Raw genomic sequence first — 14,081 nt, forward strand, 5'->3', positions numbered from 1 at the left:
ACCTTATGTGCCACGTTCTATTCAGATTCTGGTTGTGCTTTAGGAAATGGAAGAAGCCAAGAAGGAAAGGAAGAGGTGTAGCCTGTGGTCTTTGAACCCACCAGACTGTGAATATATAAATTTCTCTACTCCATAGGCCTGAGTGAGACTGATGTTTTGCAGGCCCAAAGAGGGTGATCTTCTCTATATGAAAACATAGATGTCAAGTGTTGTATTCAGCCATGAGAGATGACTGCCCTCTGTTGTTTCAGAATTAAGAAAATGGAGACTCAAAAAGCTGGGTGCCAATGGAAAAATCAACAAATATAGCTGTCACTGAGGAAAGCAGTGCGGTAAGATTTTGTTTTACCCTTTGCCAACCTCAACTCACCAATGTGCAGGCTACATATGTTTAGAATTAGCAAGTAATGTTTTATCCTTCATTTCTCCATTCCCATCCCCCACTCTTTCAGTTGCTTACCCAAAATGGAACTAAGCTTACAGGCTTCTTGGAGGTCACCCACCTCTCAATACAGGTGTAATGGAAACAGCTCCCTCCTAACTTAGCTCTTCCCTGACCACCTTGCTCTCTGACTCTCATTAGGTCTGGAGTGATTTTATTTTCACAGTTCTTTGGAGGGCTAATGAGCTTTTAAGAAACACCTGCAGCCACTCCAGATTCTACACAGCGACTTCAGCTTTCACAGAATGTTTTAAAGAGTACCTGGTTGGGGGGCAAATTCCTTGCCCAGATAAATGGAATTGCAGCCATGAGAGCAACTTAATCCAACATCCACATTCACTCTTTTTTTTTCACTGATATGCCCAAACTCTAAATGCCTTCATTTCCCCTTCATTTGCAATAGCAAAGCCCCCTTTACCAGAAAAATAAATGTGCAGTTGGCAAGAGCTGAATAGAGGTCTGCTTAAATGATTTTTAATTTATGTTAAAATGCTAAGAGCAGTTTTCCAGGTCCCCATTGAATACCTCACAAAATGAAGTTTTTCAAAGCCTACCTTTAAAAAAGGAACTGAAAGATTTAAAAACATTCCCTTTAATTTTAGCTGCCCCAAATGTATCTTTTATTCCTGCCCTGCTGGGATCAAGCAGCTGTTTAGGAGTTTATACTCACTTGGTCTTAGTGCTTGGTCCGAAAGTTAGAGACCTGTCTTCTACTCCTGCTTCCAAACAAAAAGTTGCCTAAGTTTGAGCTTATCAGTTACTCTTTATACTTCCTTCTCTCATAAAATGGACAGTAACTTGGATTTAAAGTATGTAAAGAATCAAACCCACTTTTAAGAAAATACCTAGTTTTTCTGGATGCTCTTGCACTTGTAACATGTATTATTTCTTTTGATTGGCATCTGCTTAGAAAGAAATCACAAAGTAGTTGACCATTCAGACTTGTCACCTTTTTTTTTGCATTTTAAATTCAGGGGGTACATGAGCAGGTTTGTTACCTGAGTATAGTGTATGATACTGAGGTTTGGGTACAATTGATCCTGTCAGTGAGGTACTGAGCATAGTACCCAATACTTAGTCTTTCAATTCTTGCCCCTTTCCATGCTCCTCATACCAGTAGTACCCGGTTTCTGTTGTTGCCATTTTTATGTTCATCAATACCCATTGTTTAGCTCCCACTTCTAAGTAAGAACATGCAGTATGTGATTTTCTGTTCCTTTGTTGATTCACTTATGATAATGGACTCCAGCTGCATCCATGTTGCTGCAAAGGACATGATTTTGTTCTTTTTTATGGCTATGTAGTGTTCCACAGTGTATATGTACTAGATTTTAAGAATCCAATCCACTATTGATGGCCACCTAGGTTGATTCCATGTCTTCGCTATTGTGACTAGTGCTGTGATGAACATGCAGGTGTATGTGTCTTTTTGGTAGAAAGATTTGTTTTCTTTTGGGTATATATCCAGTGACGGAATTGTTGGGTCAAACGGTAGTTCTTTCAAGTTTTTTTGAAAAATCTTCAGAATACCTTCCAAAGTGGCTGGACTAATTTATATTCCTGCCAATGCCATTAAAAATGGCACCCTGATCTCAGTTATGAGTCTAGGGAAATGTCTGCAGCTTTTCCTGGTGTCTTTCCCTTACAGTGTCTCCAAGCCTCTCCCCAAGTTAGCTCTAGGACTTGGGGGAGACAAAGTGTTCTCCCTTGGCCTGGGTTGCTCAGATCCCCAGTGGAAAGGTAAATCACAGAGGGAGGCTTTCTGTGTCTCTTACATATTGGGAATCACTCATTTTTTTCAGCCTGATGCTGTCATGGGGGCTATTTGTCAATATTCTCTTCTCTGGGATCTGGGTTTCCTTCATAATTCTAGGGGATTCTCATTTTTCTTCTTAAATTAAAGCTCACAAAGTTGATCTTTATGTACTATCTTGCTATTTTCAAGTAGCCAAAATGTGCTAAAAGCCTCTAATCTGCCATCTTGGAAAAAACAACTTGTCAACTCTTGAGACTCTCGATTATTGATTCTTATGGCCTAATTTTTAAACTAGGCTTTTATCTGCCACTTAATATAAATCAAGGTTAAAATTTCAACAATTGTTTATTGCACAAAGATGTAGTCATGGAGATACACACTAGGATAAGCGTTTAAAGAATAAGAATTATCTCAAATGTTCAAACTAGGTCATAAAAGTACTATGAAATAGTTACTTATCAACTGCATTTATTAGTTAGGTTTCAAAATATTTCTAGTACCGTTCTAAGTTCTGTAGGAGATACAAAAGTCACATAAGGCCTTGTCATTATGTAACTTACAGTTTACTTTTGGGTACAAAATTATTATGTGTGCATACACGTGCCTGTGTATATATAACACAAATGACCCACGTTAAATGAGGCATGGTAATTTCAAATGTAAGCAGCTCAGAGAAGGAAGACAGCATTGGAAGTATAAATGATCATGAAAATCTTAGACTTTGGATGCATGACAGAGGAAAGAAAGGGAATTCTAGAATGTGAAAACAATGTGACAGACAAAGGAGGGAGCTCTGTGGTCTGATAGTCAACTCTCTAGAAGCATGTTCACTTAGATCGCTCAGATTTAAAAATCAAACCAAATTGAACTTACCATCGTTTTTTTCTGAAACTCACTTCTTCTATGTACCATAATTCAGCAGGACCCTAGTATTCACCTAATTTGTTAGTCGGCTCAGCTGCGAGTCATCCTAAACTCTCCCATTCCTGCTACTTCTATCCTGTCTTGCTTTCTCTGTTCTGGGGCTTCCTTTTGAGAGCTCCCAGGATGCTCATTTCCTGAAGGACTGGAATAAGACTAAGATTGTTACTGACCCCACCTCCTACCACTTATTTAAATTCTTGTCTCTCATTATCTCCCTTTGAGAGGCTTTGCCCTTGACTTTCTCATCTTGGGCTAATGTTTTCAATTTAGTTAATTGATTTAGATTGACTACCCAACTCTAATCAGGCACTTCCTTGAGTTAAAACTTCTGGTCTAATTTCCCAGTTTCCTCACAAGACAGCCCATCTCTATCCAGCCAGAATAGCTAGGATAACAGAATCTGGCTACAGTTTCAGTTTCTTAATTTCCCTCTTGTTTATTTCTATTCTGTATGCATTAGTTTAGGCGTTCATAATCTTTTGCCTGGTGTGGTTAATTGAGCTAATATGTTCAGCTAGTGTTCATTCTCTCTTTCTTCTCCCTATGGGTAGAGAATCCTACTGTGTCCTATAGACACTGAGCTTGGCCCTGAGACCCTGGCTGGTGGAAGGTGGATAGAAGGGATGCTGTGCTAGCTCTGAGTAGAGGCTTTAGGAAATACTGCATGTTTCTGCTCACCCCTACTACCTCCCTGCACTCCTGCCATCTATCAATAGAAGAACAGAGAAGATATTGCTCCTTCATCATGGATTTGGAAATAGAAAACCCATGGAGCACACATGAGTCTGCCTATGTAGTCTGGAGCCAAGCTTGGCCCAGCCCAGCCAAGCTAAAACAGACCACGGCTGACCCACAGACCTGTAAGTAAGAAACAGATGTTTGCTGTTGTAGGCCACTAAGATTTTGAATTGTTTAGTAAAACCTGACATATATTCCTGAATTTTTATAAAAACCTCCTACCTTATCTTCTCAGTCTTCCTTTTCTCCCATCTACCCTTCACATCAGATTAAATAAAAATTCTTCAATAGCTCCAATAGCTCCAATGTTTCACAGGATAAAAATCCAAAATGGAATAAGAGACCCTTACTTGCCAGCGTCACCTCTATTTCTGTCTTGCATTTTCAGCTCTGGTTATACCTACCTCCTAATGTTCCTATAATTCACAATGCTTTCTCCCAGTGTTCTCTTTTGCAAATGCAGTCAACTGTTTCAAATACCTTTGCCCAGATCCCCTCCCTCTCCCACCTGATAGATGGGCTGATGAAGAGCTGATGAAGCCCTTTCCCCTGCAAAACTTACAAGGTTTAAGTGTTGCCACTTCTAGAGAGCCTTCCCTCACTCCCCTAAACTCCCAAAACTATGTGCCTAATTCCAAGACAGCAGACTTTGTTTTGAAATAGATTATTTTTATACCTCTTTTTCAGCTTGATTGTGAACAATTTGCTGATAGGAAGTTTGTCTTTTCATCTTTTTATTCTCAGGACTTAACATTTGTTTCATACATTAAGCAGATTAAATTTCAAAATCAGCTAAATATCCATAGCATCATTCTCGAGAATGGATATTTAGCTGATTTTGAAATTTAATTAATTTCCTTAAGTTTTAAAAAAATTTTTAAATTAAGTTTTTAAAATTTAATTTCATTAAATTTTATTAATTCTCATTAATGATGCCATGGATATTTAGCTGATTTTGAAATTTAATGTGCTTAATGTTCCTCTACCTGGTTGAACCACTTTCACTTAAGATACACATACCACAAATTTGAATAACCTCTCTCTCACCAAGGTGTTACTTCTGGAACTATATTTGAAGCAGTAAGTGGATACAACCATGTAACCAATGCCCTGATCAACAAATGAAGCATTCCCAACATCCTTCTACTTTTATCAGTCACTACAAACACTTCCCAGAGAGTAAGTATTTTTCTAACTTCTGTCACCACAGATTTGTTTTGCATATTTTAGAACAATATATAAATGGAATTAGAGAGTATGCCCACTTTTATGCCTGGCTTCTTTCTTGCTCAACATTGTAATTTGTGAGATTTATTCAAATTATTGTGCATAGCAGATTATTTTTATTGCTGTGTAGTACTTCCCAGTATAAATATATCACAATTTTTCCATTATGCTGTTAATAGTTATTTAGGTTGTTGTCAGTTTTGGGCTTTTATGAATAAAGGTGTCACAAACACATTTTTGTACATGTCTTTGGTGCACACATGTGAATTTTTTCTGCTGAGTAAAAGTGTAGGAGATGGGGACTCAAGATGGCACGGTGAGAACAACCCAGGATTGAAGCTCTTGGTGAATGCATGGAGAGGGTGAATCAGGGCTGCATTTCCAGATGGATCTTTGTTGCCCACAGAACGGGGAAATTCCCAGGTATAAAAGAGACACAGGACACCAGGCAGAGGCTTGGGCTGGCACAGCCGGCAGCCGGTGTGGCCGGTGGCCGGTGCTGTAGCACAGTGGTGCTACACAGCGCTCCGCACAAAGCACACTGGTCCAGGTGCCCTGTTGAACCGGCAATCTGAGACTTGAGAGGGCTGAACTTGAGGCTGAACGGGACTTGGACAGTGAGCCAGGCCAGGAAATTTCAGGGAAACAGTGTTTGGGTTAGCGCAGTGGGACAAATGAAATGGCGATTCCAAACGCTCCCGGTGGAGAGGTTCCCTGAGGGCACAGCTGAACCCATGACAGTGCAGCTCCATGGGGGAGGGGCGTCCCCCATTACTGAGGCAATCAGCCCCTACTGAGGTACACGGCCATTGCTGACACAGCCTGCCATTGCCGAGGCAACCCGCTACAACAGAGAGACTCTGCAGCAGGGCGTAGTGCATGGCAGCAGGGCGGAGACTGCAGCAGCAGGACAGAGCCTGCAGAAACATGGCGAACCTCACACCAGCAGGGCGGAGCCTTGGCAGGCAAATAGTTACTAGACTGCCTCCTAGCTGGGCAGGACAGCACAACGGACACTCACAAAGAAAGACCCAACCCTCCCGAGACACAGCATCTGAGAAGAAAAGGGTTTTTTTATGAGTTCTGTTGCAGCAGAATTAAACGTAGCAGCCTAACAGCCCTGAATGAACAACAGAGATCACAGCTCAGCACTTGAGCTCCTATAAAGTACGGACTGTCTCCTCAAGCAGCTCCCTGACCCTCTATGTCCAAAAGATTGATATTTGGCAGGCATCATTCTGGGACAAAATAGCAGAAAAAAAACCTGGTAGCATCCCTCACTGTTCTGCAGCTGCTATAGGTGCACCCCAGACAAGCAGGGCCTGGAGTGGACCTCAGCAGTCGTACAGTGGAGGGGCTAGATTGGTAGAAGGAAAACCAAGTAACAGAAATACTTCATCATCAACATTCCGGGTGTCCACTCAGAGACCCAATTGAAAAGTCAGCAGCTACACAGACGACAGGTGGATAAATCCACAAAGATGGGAAGAAACCAGCGCAAAAAGGAGGAAAACACCCGAAACCAGAACACCTCACCTCCTAGAAAGGACCAAAACTCCTCACCAGCAAAGGAACAAAGCTGGACAGAGAATGACCGTGACGAAATGATGGAATTAGACTTCAGAAGGTGGATAATGAGAAACTTTTGTGAGCTAAAAGAACATGTTTTAAATCAATGCAAAGAAACTAAGAACCTTGAAAAAAGAAATGAAAAAAGATTTGAGAAAATGATGACAAGAATGGATAACTTAGAGAGGAATATGAATAAATTAAAGGAGCTGAAAAACACAATACAAGAACTTCGCAAAGCATGCACAAGTTTCAACAGCCGAATTGACCAAGCAGAAGAAAGAATATCAGAAGTCGAAGATCAACTCAATGAAATAAAACGAGGAACCAGGATCAGAGAAAAAAGAGCAAAAAGGAATGAACAAAGTCTCCAAGAAATGTGGGACTATGTGAAGAGACCTAACCTACGTTTGATAGGTGTACCAGAATGTGACGAAGAGAATGAATCCGTGCTGGAAAATACTCTTCAGGACATTATCCAGGAAAATTTCCCCCACCTAGCAAGACAGGCCAACACTCAAATGCAGGAAATACAGAGAACACCACAAAGATATTCTGCAAGAAGAGAAACCCCAAGGCACATAATCGTCAGAATCAACAAGGTTGAAATAAAGGAGAAAATACTAAGGGCAGCCAGAGACAAAGGTCGGGTCACCCACAAAGGGAAGCCCATCAGGTTCACAGCAGATCTCTCGGCAGAAACACTACAAGCCATAAGAGAGTGGGGGCCAATATTCAACATCCTTAAAGAAAAGAACTTTCAACCCAGAATTTCATATCCAGCCAAACTGAGCTTCAGAAGTGAAGGAAAAATAAAATCCTTTGCGAACAAGCAAGTACTCAGAGATTTTGTCACCACCAGGCCTGCTCTACAAGAGCTTCTGAAAGAGGCACTACACAAAGAAAGGAATAACCAGTACCAGCCATTCCAAAATCACACTAAATGCTAAAGAGCATCAACATAATGAAGAATCTACAACAACTAATGGGCAAACCAGCCAGCTAGCATCAAAATGGCAGTATCAAATTCACACATAACAATATTAACCCTAAATATAAATGAACTAAATGCACCAATTAAAAGATACAGACTGGCAAATTGGATAAAAATCCAAAACCGATCAGTGTGCTGTATTGAGGAAACCCATCTCACATGCAAGGATACACAAAGGCTCAAAATAAAGGGATGGAGGAAGATTTACCAAGCAAATGGAGAGCAAAAAAAAAAAAAAAAAAAAAAGCAGGAGTTGCAATTCTCATCTCTGATAAAATAGACTTTGAAGCAACAAAGATCAAAAGAGACAAAGAAGGCCATTACATAATGGTAAAAGGATCGATACAACAAGAAGAGCTAACTATCCTAAACATATATGGACCCAATACAGGAGCACCCAGATACATAAGGCAAGTTCTTAATGACTTACAAGAGACTCAGACTCCCACACAATACTAGTGGGAGACTTTAACACTCCACTGTCAATATTAGACAGATCAACCAGACAGAAAATCAACAAGGATATCCAGCGCTTGAACTCAGACCTGGAGCAAGCAAACCTGATAGACATTTAGAGAACTCTCCACCCCAAATCCACAGAATATACATTCTTCTCAGCACCACATCACACCTACTCAAAAATTGACCACATAATTGGAAGTAAAGCACTCCTCAACAAATGCAAAACAACTGAAATCATAACAAACAGTCTCTCAGACCATAGTGCAATCAAGTTAGAACTCAGAATTCAGAAACCAACCCAGAACCACACAGCCTCATGGAAACTGAACAACTGGCTCTTGAATGCTGACTGGATAAACAATAAAATGAAGGCAGAAATAAAGAAGTTCTTCGAAACCAGTCAGAACGAAGACACAACATGCCAGAATCTCTGGGACACATTTAAAGCAGTCTCTAGAGGAAAATATATAGCAATAAGTGCCCATATGAGGAGAATGGAGAGATCCAAAATTGACACCCTATCATCAAAATTGAAAGAGCTAGAGGAGCAAGATCAAAAAAACTCAAAACCCAGCAGAAGACAAGAAATAACTAAGATCAGAGCTGAACGAAAGGAGATAGAGACACAAAAAACCCTTCAAAAAATCAATAAATCCAAGAGCTGGTTTTTTGAAAAGATCAACAAAATAGACCACTAGCCAGATTAATTAAAAAGAAAAGAGAGAACAACCAAATAGATGCAATAAAAAATGATAAAGGGGAAATCACCACAGATTCCACAGAAATTCAAACCATCATCAGAGAATATTACAAACAACTCTATGCACATAAACTAGTAAACCTGGAAGAAATGGATAAATTCCTGGACTCCTGTGTCTTCCCAAGTCTAAACCAGGAGGAAGATGAAACTATGAATAGACCAATAACAAGGTCAGAAGTTGAGGCAGCAATTAAGAGCCTACCACACAAAAAAAGCCCAGGTCCAGATGGGTTCACAGCCGAATTCTACCAGACACACAAAGAGGAGCTGGTACCATTCCTTCTGAAACTATTCCAAATAATCCAAAAAGAGGGAATCCTTCTCAAATCATTTTATGAGACCAATATCATCCTGATACCAAAACCCAGCAGAGACCCAACAAAAAAAGAAAACTTCAGGCCAATATCCATGATGAACATGGATGCAAAAATCTTCAATAAAATATTGGCAAGACAATTGCAACAGCAAATCAAAAAACTTATCCATCATGATTAAGTAGGATTTATCCCGGGAATGCAAGGCTGGTTCAACATACGCAAGTCTATCAACGTAATTCACCACATAAACAGAACCAAAAACAAAAACCGCATGATTATCTCAATTGACGCAGAGAAGGCATTTGACAAAATTCAACAGCCCTTTATGCTAAAAACCCTCAATAAACTCGGTATCGATGGAACGTATCTCAAAGTAATAAAAACTATTTATGACAAACCAACAGCCAATATCATACTGAATGGGCAAAAACTGGAAGCATTCCCTTTGAAATCCGGCACTAGACAAGGATGCCCTCTGTCACCACTCCTATTCAATATAGTACTGGAAGTTCTAGCCACAGCAATCAGGCAAGAAAAAGAAATAAAGGGTATTCAAATAGGAAAGGTGGAAGCCAAATTGTCTCTATTTGCAGGCAACATGATAGTATACCTAGAAGACCCCATTGCCTCAGCCCCAAAACTCCTGAAACTGATAAGCAACTTCAGCAAAGTCTCAGTATATAAAATCAATGTGCAAAAATCACAAGTGTTCCTCTACACCAAAAACAGACTTAAAGAAAGCCAAATCAAGAACAAACTGCCATTCACAATTGCTACAAAAAGAATAAAATACCTTGGAATACAACTCACAAGGAACGTAAGGGACCTCTTCAAGGAGAACTACAAACCACTGCTCAACGAAATCAGAGAGGACACAAACAGATGGAGAAACATTCCATGTTCATGGTTAGGAAGAATTAATATTGTGAAAATGGCTATACTGCCCAAAGTAATTTACAGAATCAATGCTATCCCCATCAAGCTACCATTGACTTTCTTCACAGAACTGGAAAACACCACCATGAACTTCATATGGAACCAAAAGAGAGCCCGCATAGCCAAGTCAATTCTAAGCAAAAAGAACACAGCGGGGGGCATCACACTACTGGATTTCAAACTATACTACAAGGCTGCAGTAATCAAAACAGCATGGTACTGGTAGCAAAACAGAGATACAGACCAATGGAACAGAACAGAGGCATCGGAGGCAACACAACATATCCACAACCATACAATCTTTGATAAACCTGACAAAAACAAGCAATGGGGAAATGATTCCCTGTTTAACAAATGGTGTTGGGAAAACTGGCTAGCCATGTGCAGAAAGCAGAAACTGGACCTTTTTCTGACACCTTACACTAAAATTAACTCCAGATGGATTAAAGACTTAAACATAAGACCTGGCACCATAAAAACCCTAGAAGGAAATCTAGGCAAAACCATCCAGGACTTAGGAGTAGGCAAGGACTTCATGAACAAAACATCAAAAGCATTGGCAACAAAAGCCAAAATAGACAAATGGGACCTAATGAAACTCCACAGCTTCTGCACGGCAAAAGAAACAGTCACTAAAGTGAATTGGCAACCAACAGAATGGGAAAAAATTTTTGCAGCTTACCCATATGACAAAGGGCTGATATCCAGAATTTACAAAGAACTCAAACAGATTTACAGGAAAAAAACAAACAAGCTCATTCAAAATTGGGCAAAGGACATGAACAGACACTTTACAAAAGAAGACATATATGAGGCCAAGAATCATATGAAAAAATGCTCATCATCACTGGTCATCAGAGAGATGCAAATAAGAACCACATTGAGATACCATCTCACGCCAGTTAGAATGGCGATCATTAAAAAATCTGGAGACAACAGATGCTGGAGAGGATGTGGAGAAATAGGAACACTTTTACACTGTTGGTGGGAGTGTAGATTAGTTCAACCATTGTGGAAGACAGTGTGGCGATTCCTCAAGGCCTTAGAAATAGAAATTCCATTTGACCCAGCAATCCCATTACTGGGTATATATCCAAAGGACTATAAATCGTTCTACTATAAGGACACATGCACACGAATGTTCATTGCAGCACTGTTTACAATAGCAAAGACCTGGAATCAACCCAAATGCCCATTGATGATAGACTGGATTGGGAAAATGTGGCACATATACACCATGGAATATTATGCAGCAATCAGAAATGATGAGTTCGTGTCGTTTGTAGGGACATGGATGAATCTGGAGAACATCATTCTCAGCAAACTGACACAAGAACAGAAAATGAAATACCGCATATTCTCGCTCATAGGCGGGTGATGAAAAATGAGAACACATGGACACAGGGAGGTGAGTACTAAACACTGGGGACTATTGGGGGGGAAGGGGAGGGCCAGCGGGAGGGGGATCTGGGGAGGGATAGCCTGGGGAGAAATGCCAAATGTGGGTGAAGGGGAGAAAGGAAGCAAAACACACTGCCATGTGTGTACCTATGCAACTGTCTTGTATGTTCTGCACATGTACCCCAAAACCTAAAATGCAATAAAAAATTTTTTAAAAAAAGGAGCAAGACTGTGTGCCAAAAAAAGAAAAAAAGCCTAGGAGTGGACTTTCTGGTTCATAGGGCATTTTATGTGTTTACCTATGGCAGATACTCCTGAACTCTTCTCCAAAGTGACCATACCAAGGGTTCCTGTTGTTTTTTGTATACTCATCAGCTCCTGGTCTTGTTAGTCTTTTTATCTGTAATCATTCTGGTGGACATGTTGTGTTGTTAATTTGTATTTCTCCGATGAGTAATGACATTGAGCACTTTAAAAATACCTGGCTTCTTTCCCTTTCTTTTTAAAAAAGAAAAAAAAACCATTTAGATGAATGTTTTGTGAAATCTCATTTCTCTTTTGTGTTATCTTTTTCTTATTTATTCATATGAATTCTCTTATCTCAAAATGAGTTGGAAAGTGTTCCCTCTTTTCATATTCTTTGGAAAATTTAATGTAAGGGTGACGTTATTTCTAATTTATTCTCTAAGAGTCAGTGAACATAGCACATGAGCAGCTGAGCCCTGGAATCAGACTGCTGGGACTGAATCCAGACTTGGCTACTTTCTTTTCATAGACAACCTTGGAGAAGATACACAGCCTGTTTCTGCCTCAGCTTTCTCATCTATAAAATGGGGATAATAAAAACACTTTATAAAATCTTTGTCAGCATCTTTGAGTCACATGTAGAATTCTCAGTACCATTTCTGGCATACAATAGGAGTTCAGTAATTATTATTTATCCATTTATTCTATGTTTTTGCATATGGTGCAGTCTTTTTGAAGCTGAAGCTGTATCCTCCTTATGATGCTGGTTCAATAATAAGCATTCAATGGGTTCAGGAAGTAGGTGGAACCTTTCAAAGTAATGCCAAAATCAAAATCTTCTTTACAGTCGGCCTTTCCTTAGGCATATTTTTTCTCCTTTCCTTTTTCTCTATTTTGTGAAATGTCAAGGAAGAGTCGTAAGAAGCTTTCTGTGGAAATAGTACCCAGAGAAAGACACGGATCTCAGTACATCTTAGCCATGGTACTTTCCTGGGCTTTGGGCAATGTCCCAGGTGGGTGTGGGTCCACATAGCAAATATTCCAGTGCTTAGAGGGGAGTTTGGACTTTTGATTTTTACTGCCTGGTAACTAACCTCAGAGATCTTTGGTTTTTCTTTTTAACAAAAGGAAGCCCTGCCTTCCCAGGTGTGGTCTGAATTCCTGATTTGGTGGTTGTTTCAGCCTCTGAAAATTCTATGCAGCTTTAAAGCAATGATAGTTACTGCTGTGCAATTTTTTTCTTTTTCCTTTTAACCTTTGTGTTATTAAATGCCACTCAAGTGGAGTGTCTGTTTTTAACTGGCTTATATCTCAGATTTAAGATACATAGATCTCTGATGAACTGTGAAACAATTAATATTACATCTTCATCAGAGAAACTGCGGAAATTAGGGTTAAACAGGTCTTGTGGTTTTCTCTAATCTTTTCCCAGCTTTACTGGTTTCTCTGCTCTCCCTGTGTCTTCTCTCAGTCTGCTTTTTGGAGTTTGAAATGAATTATCCATTCCAGACCTCCCCATCTACCCCCACCCCAACATACGCACATTCCTCCTCTTGCACGGTTCCTGAACTATAGTCCTTTATATAAGAAAGGAAAAAATAGAAAGATAATAACACTTCCATAGATTCGCATAGCTCACATGTGTCTGGTCCCCTGAGGAGAAATTGCTCCACTCAATAAATCCCATGATCCAGCCGCAGAAATCTTTGCCATTTCAAGAATGATTTTCATGATTCTGTGCTTTGCTTAAGACTCAGTTGTTTGAAATCCTACTCTTCTTTCATAGGACATTCATCAAATGTCATCTTGTGATGTCATTCTGATGTCAGAATGGGGTTATTTTTTGAGTTCCTTTTGCATTTTGCTTATGCTCCTATTGTAATATTCCTGTCAAATCCCAATTCAAAATCCTGGGTGTGCAAGCAATGTAATTTTATTTTTCTGTCACAGATTTGTATCTTTTATGGTCAAATCATAGATATTTCCATCCTCCTCTTCCAGGGATTTTATCTAAGTACAGATATGGTAGACACAGAATCAATGGCTCCAATTCTTCATTTCTTTTTACTGAATGACTATTCTGATGTCTTGACTCCAGATTTGGCCACGGGACTTAGTGGGATATTAGCAGATACATATCCGTGGGATATTAGCAGGCATAATGTGATTAGAGGTTTGAAACATATGCCGATTTGGATGTGCTGACCTTTCTACCTCCACTGGCATCATAGGAAAAACCAGCCTCAACTAGTTCACTATTCCTAGAAAAAGGGTAAGAGACACGTCCAGCAGAATTTATCCCACACCAC

At 39.9% G+C, this 14,081-nt stretch overlaps 1 long non-coding RNA gene across 1 annotated transcript; it reads left to right on the top strand.

The window, feature by feature from the left end:
• The first annotated feature begins 221 nt into the window (after positions 1–221).
• Positions 222–11,533, top strand: LOC144581924 (uncharacterized). Its single transcript, XR_013533368.1, has 4 exons — positions 222–332; positions 3,674–3,982; positions 4,912–5,039; positions 11,412–11,533. It is a non-coding gene; the product is annotated as an uncharacterized LOC144581924 (long non-coding RNA).
• The last annotated feature ends 2,548 nt before the right edge of the window (positions 11,534–14,081 follow it).

Source organism: Callithrix jacchus, chromosome 3 (genome assembly GCF_049354715.1).
Source record: "Callithrix jacchus isolate 240 chromosome 3, calJac240_pri, whole genome shotgun sequence".
NCBI lineage: Eukaryota > Metazoa > Chordata > Mammalia > Primates > Cebidae > Callithrix > Callithrix jacchus.